The sequence below is a fragment of the Rhinoderma darwinii genome, chromosome 2, assembly GCF_050947455.1.
Source record: "Rhinoderma darwinii isolate aRhiDar2 chromosome 2, aRhiDar2.hap1, whole genome shotgun sequence".
NCBI classification, from domain to species: Eukaryota; Metazoa; Chordata; class Amphibia; order Anura; family Rhinodermatidae; genus Rhinoderma; species Rhinoderma darwinii.
The window spans coordinates 112834900-112841078 of record NC_134688.1 but is presented as its reverse complement, the minus strand read 5'-3'; the positions used below and the strand labels follow the sequence as shown (position 1 = coordinate 112841078).

The following is a 6179-nucleotide window of genomic DNA, read 5'->3' as shown; positions in this document are numbered from 1 at the left end:
AACAATGTTTATCTACCGATCGAAGTTCACCATGTAATCTGCTGCCAGAGAACAGCAGATATTTTTCTCACTACGATGGGAATGTAAACCAGTATTTAGTTGTGACTTCTTGCTTATCTGTTTATGGGAAAGCTGGGTGATCACCATTACCATTAGGCCATGTTCACACCTTCAGGACTTGGGTGTAGATTAAAACTTAAATCATGAAATCTGCTCATGTTCTGCATCCAATGCAAGTAAATGGGGTATTTTATACTCTATTCCCAAGCAGCGGGACAAAATCTGTGCACATTTTATTTATTTTTTTGTCCAAGCCGCAGGTGTGAAAAGCTGTGGATTAGGCTGTGTTCACATCTGTGTTGGTGTTTCCATTATTCTGCTCCGTCAGAGGAGCAGAACAAAAATATCGGAAGCGCTGATTCCGTTTCATGGCTGCCACCATCGACGCCCAGCGGAAACCATTGACTTCAAGGATCAATTCACACTATGCGTATTACGTGCGGTTTGTTGTGTGCGGCAAAACCGCAGCGTAATACAGCACCAGTATAGACCATGATTCCAAGAAATCTCATGTACACGCTGCAAATTGACCTGCAGTGAGGACTTTACATGTCAATATATTGTGTTTCCGCTTGCGAGTTCGATCTGCCTAGAGCAGAGCAAACTCGTGTGAAAACGCCGCGATTTAGGCATCAAAACGTAAACACCCCCTGAAAAACGCACCTTCTGGTGCGTTTTCTTCCTGCAAATTACTTGCGGTTATGCTGCTTGTTTTCCGCAGCAAAATACGCAACGTGAGCATGTAGCCTAAAGGTTCTGTTGGGCTTCCATCATGGTGTCTGGCGCTTTACTGGAAACAATAGCGCAGCTTGCTGTTCTATTGTTTCCGGTATTTTTGGGCTGATCTGTGAGGGAGGCCTCTAACACAGGTGTGAACGAGGCCTATCTGTGGCAGAAATCATGAGTGCAAATCCTGAGCATCTGACTAGCCTCACTGTTCACACAGGGGTGGTCATCCAGCTTTTGGAATGTCATGGTAACTGTGCCTAGTTATACCTCAATACCAAATCCCTGCATAACGAGACAGGATTGCCGTTCAGGAGTCTGGGAAAGCTGGGTGACAACCTCTGCTATGGTGGCCATTTTAGTTGACTGGCAGCAATGTGGTAATAACAGCTGGGGTGGCGCTTCTCTGTAGCCTATGGCTAGAACTACACGGCAAGTTTGGCCGCAACACAGGTCACGTGACCAAAGATCGCTTAGTCTCCCTGCCTGCACCCCAGTAAGGCTGGGTTTACACAGAATTGTTTTGACGCGGAAACCGTGCCTTAAAACCCGTCAAAAACGGCCCTAAAAAGCCTCCCATTGATTTCAATGGGGGGCGGATTTCTCCCGCGAGCGGTAAAACCACCTCGCGGGGAAAAGAAGCAGCATGCCCTATCGTCAGGCGTTTACGCCTCTGACCTCCCTTTGACATCAATGGGAGGCAGAGAAAGCGTATTTAGTGGCGTTTTATGTCCGCGTCGCTCAATGGCCGCGGGCGGAAAAAGTCACAAATCGGCGTGCAGGGAGAGGAAAATCTGCCTCAAACTTGCAAACTGAATTTTGAGGCAGAAATTCCACCTGCAAAGAAACTCTGTGTGAACATAGCCTAAAGAAAGTGAATGTGGCCACATTGTGACCCGCAGGTTACCGCGACACAACAGGCGCAAAAAATCTTTCCGACTTTTGACAGTGTTGTTGCGGCGCAACGCGGCTACATACACTTTCATTACTGCGACACAGGCAGGGTGACAGCAATCTTTTGGTCGTGTGACCTTTGTCGTTGTGTAACCCTAGCCGTAATATCAGCAATGAGCGCTACCACCATTAGGTCAAGCTGCTCATACTATTCATTCTAATGGGTCACTCACCTGGGAATGTTCATAAAATAAAACTGCCACTTACATCAGATACGTTTTGGGGAGATTTTCTTACTTCTAAACGGAAGTCATGATCCCAGTGTGAACAGAGCCTAAATAAATGGTATCAGTATTCTCATTCTACTGTGTTTGTACTTCTCCAATGCCACCAGTCTGCTCTGTGTTCACCAACACGTCAGCAGAGAGAACGCCTCATGTGACTGATGTTTTGCCACTACGGTCACATGACTGATGTCCATAGTGTTGTTATGGCTACCAATGATCACCCAGCATCCCCCATTAACTTTTGTACTTCACATGTATGTGAGTTCCTAGGAGGGCATAGTGTGAGCGGCTCCAGCATGCTAGATTTGCGTGTAAGCCAAAGCTAGTTTTATACTATGTGGCTATTAGAAACGGAGCTGTGTTTGAGGTATGCTGTGGTAGTTAAAACTGCAGAACCCTCTATCCTTGTGTTTTTTGTTTTGTTTGGCATTTTGTGCAGCAATGAAAACAGCATGTATTACAACTGCTTGTAGTTCTCATGTGGTAATGAAATGCAGCTTTGGAGGTCTCACCAGATAAATTAGAATATGCCCCAAAACTGCAGCGAGAAACCATATTTTAAACTGCATATATGGATAAATGAAGTTTTATGTTTGTTCTTTAGTGTTTTTTTCGTTTTTTTTAAAAATATATTGCACACCAGACATTGAATAGAAACTCTTGTATGTATACTAGATCTAAGGAGCCTAACTGTACAATGCGTATCAGGTAAAATCCTTAGTGTACACTAAACGTACATTTATTTAACCCCTTAATGACCAGCCTATTTTAAACCTTAATGACCAAGCCATTTTTTAAGTTTTTCCATTGTCGCATTCCAAGAGCTATAACCTTTTTTATTTTTGCGGGACAAGTTGTATTTTTTAATAGCACCATTTTGGGGGACATATTATTTCTTGATTAACTTTTATTTGGGGGGAAATAGAAAAAAACCTGAAATTTCGCCACTCTTTTTCGCGTCTTAAATCTACGCCGTTTACCGTGTGATATAAATAACACAATAACTTTATTCAGCGGGTTGTTACGATTGCAGCGATACAAAATTTGTATAGTTTTTGTATGTTTTACTACTTTTACACAGTAAAAACGCATTTTTTTTCAAAATTATTTGTTTTTGTGTCTCCATATTTGAAGAGCCGTAACGGTTTTATTTTTTCGCCGATGCGGTTGTGTGAGGGCTTTTTTTTTTGCGGGAAGACTTGTAGTTTTTATTGGTACCATTTTGGAGTAGATGCGACTTTTTGATCACTTTTTATCACATTTTTTTAAAGTCAGTATTCACAGAAAACAGCAATTTTTCCATAGTTTTTTATTACATTTTTTACGGCATTCACCGTGCGGGTTAAATAATGTAATAGATTTATAGTCGGGGTCGTTACGGACGCGGCGATACCAAATATGTGTAACTTTTTAACGTTATTTTGTTTTTTTAATAGTAAAGAATTTTGTAAGGGGAAAAGCTGGGTTTTTCATTTTTTTTCAAAAATTTTTTAAATTAACTTTTTATTAAACTTTTTTTTCACTTTTTTACTAGTCCCACTAGGGGACTATAATATGCGATTCTGCAATCGCATTTATAATACACTGCAATACTTTTGACAGCTCCCTACTCTGTTAACTTATTCCGATGCCGCGACGTAAAAAGTCTGGCATCGGAATAAGGCCCGTTAGTGACCGACGTAGAAACACGATGGGCCGGTCACTAACGGGTTAACTTGTACCTACTATAGCTGTTAGATCTCTTGTGACACTCCTATTGTTCTATGCTAAAAATACTATTCTCCTGAATTGGAAACATCCAAAGGTCCCTACATTGTCAGCATGGATTATGCTGGTTAAAACTCTACTCTATCAACCCTCATACTAGCTCATAGTTTGCTATTGCTTGGGTCTGGAATTGGCTGACGTCTCTCTGTGGTCCCCTGTTCCACCGTTAACTGCTGCTATTGACTGGTCCTCACCAAAACAACTACTTCTCACGTTTTCTAATGATAAGGAATGGTTTGTTCAGTTTTTGTTTTTTATTATATATTTAATGATATGTGTAATATATCTGTTTTTGCTTAAAATTTACCTTTACATTAGTATTGCAGTATATCGTGCAAGCAATCTAACGATCGCTGGTTAAATACCCTAGGGAGGACAAGTAAAAAAAACAGTAAAATATATATATTTTTTAATAAATAAAAAATTGTTAAAGGGAATGTGTCGCTAGAATTTTTTTTTTTTTAGTTAAACAGTTAGTTTATGTATAGACATGATTACACATTGTTCTAATTTTTTTAATTTTTTCACAAGTCAGGAAATATTATAAATTAGATTCTAATTTCTAACATTTCCATGTGCTGGTCACTAGAGGGAGCAATTCCCAAAATTGCAGCATTGGCATGTGGTAAAGCAACCTCATTGCTTTATGCGGCAAAATTGGAGAAGACACTCGCTCTAGTGTGCTCAAACAATCCCCCTCCTTTATCCTGGCTAGTGCCAGGAGAAAGGAGGGGGTTGAATGTTCAAACCTCCTACACTGTGTGCTGCCATTTTTTGAGCGAATGCACAGTGTAGGAGGATTGGATACAGTGGTAATCACACAGTAAAACACAAACATAACTTACCTGCTCCTGCCGCCGCCGCTCCCTCCGCTCTTAGTCCTTGCTTCTGAACATATGTCCGGAAGCCGCGACCGGAAGTAGTCGTCTTACTGTGCGGCTTCCGGTCCACATGAAAATGGCACCGGATGTCGCTCGGCCAAAGACCTTCCTTTTAGACTGTGTATGAGCGGCGCATGCGCCGTTCCCACACAGGTGGCGTACGCTATAGTGAATGGAACGGCTCCCGTTCGCATTCTCTATGGGGATGTATGTGCCGTATTCCATCTCTGTATGTGTCGTTAATCGACACCTACAGAGATGAAAAAAAATGGCAGCCCCCATAGTGAAGTAAAAGTAAGAAAAAAACAAAGTAAAACACAAAAACACAAATAAATAAAATTTATTTTAATAACACACTAAAAGCAAATTTATATAAAAATTTTTTTTTCCCGCGACACCTGTCCTTTAAACCCTTTTCCCTCAAGCACAACGTAAAAAAACCGAACATAACTGGTTTTGATGCGTCCATAAAAGTCTGAATGATTACAATATATCATTATTTAGTCCGTACGGTGAACGCTGTAAAAAAAAATTTTAAACTTCAGAATTGCTGTTTTTTGGTCACTTCACCTCACACAAAAAATGAAATAAAAATTGATCAAAAAGTCTCATGTACCCCAAAATGGTACCAATATAAACTACAGCATGACCCGAAAAAAAATGACTCTCAGAATGTCTCTCTTTTTTTTTTTTTTTTTTCTCGTTTCCCACTACATTATATGGTACAATAAATGGTGCTGTGAAAATCTACAACTCGTCCCGCAAAAAACAAGCCCTCATACGGCAATATTGATGGAAAAATAAAAAAATAACGGCTTTTGGAAGGTGTGTGGGGGGGGGGGACAAGTGAAATTCAGAAAAATGGCTGCGGAGGGGAGGGGTTAAAAAAAAACCCACTTATTTTTGTATCATAAGGCTGCAATGATTCTTTATAGTGTGATTTATAATTAGTTGTTTCAATGATTAAACCCTTCATGCCACAAATATGTAGATTCATGCCCTAGTCGCATATGCCCCCTGCAGCTAGGACTCAAATCTACAGTCCCGTGTTTGTGCCTGCATGGCGCTGAGGAGAGCGCTCTGACACCGGCACTGTCCCCCCAGCAACCTGCTCACTAATAGCGGAACCAATTGATTCGGCTTCTGAGCAGGTGATCACCATGATCAACGAATCATGGTGATGTCTAAACAAACTTTTCCCGCTTGTCCTCTCCACTCTCACAGGTGTTTCAGAGAGGAGACTGAGAAAATGGCAGAAGAAGAGAAGAAAAACTGTTACACAACATGTGTGTGTATATATACTTTGTATTCCCTGTGCCCCTTAGTGTTAAAATAGGCAAGCAGTAGTAGTAGGTTACTTAGTGAAGAAAAATGGTTAAGTTATCCAAAGTAGTACAAAAGTTATAACTGTAAAAGAATGTATGCGAAAACTTTAAATTTAGGCCTGGTCATTGAGGCATTGGTGACCCTTGGTCCTGAAAGGATTAAATACTAGTTTAAAACATTTAGCAACTTGTTATATATATCGTAGAGGGGTTTTCCTATAATCATTTATCACCTATCC

The 6179-nt window shown here is 40.7% G+C and overlaps 1 protein-coding gene across 4 annotated transcripts in view; it reads left to right on the top strand.

Moving 5' to 3' along the window:
* ANKRD52 (ankyrin repeat domain 52) overlaps positions 1–6179 on the top strand; it is a 119761-nt gene that overhangs the window by 731 nt on the left and 112851 nt on the right. The gene's annotated exons all lie outside the window — the stretch shown is intronic.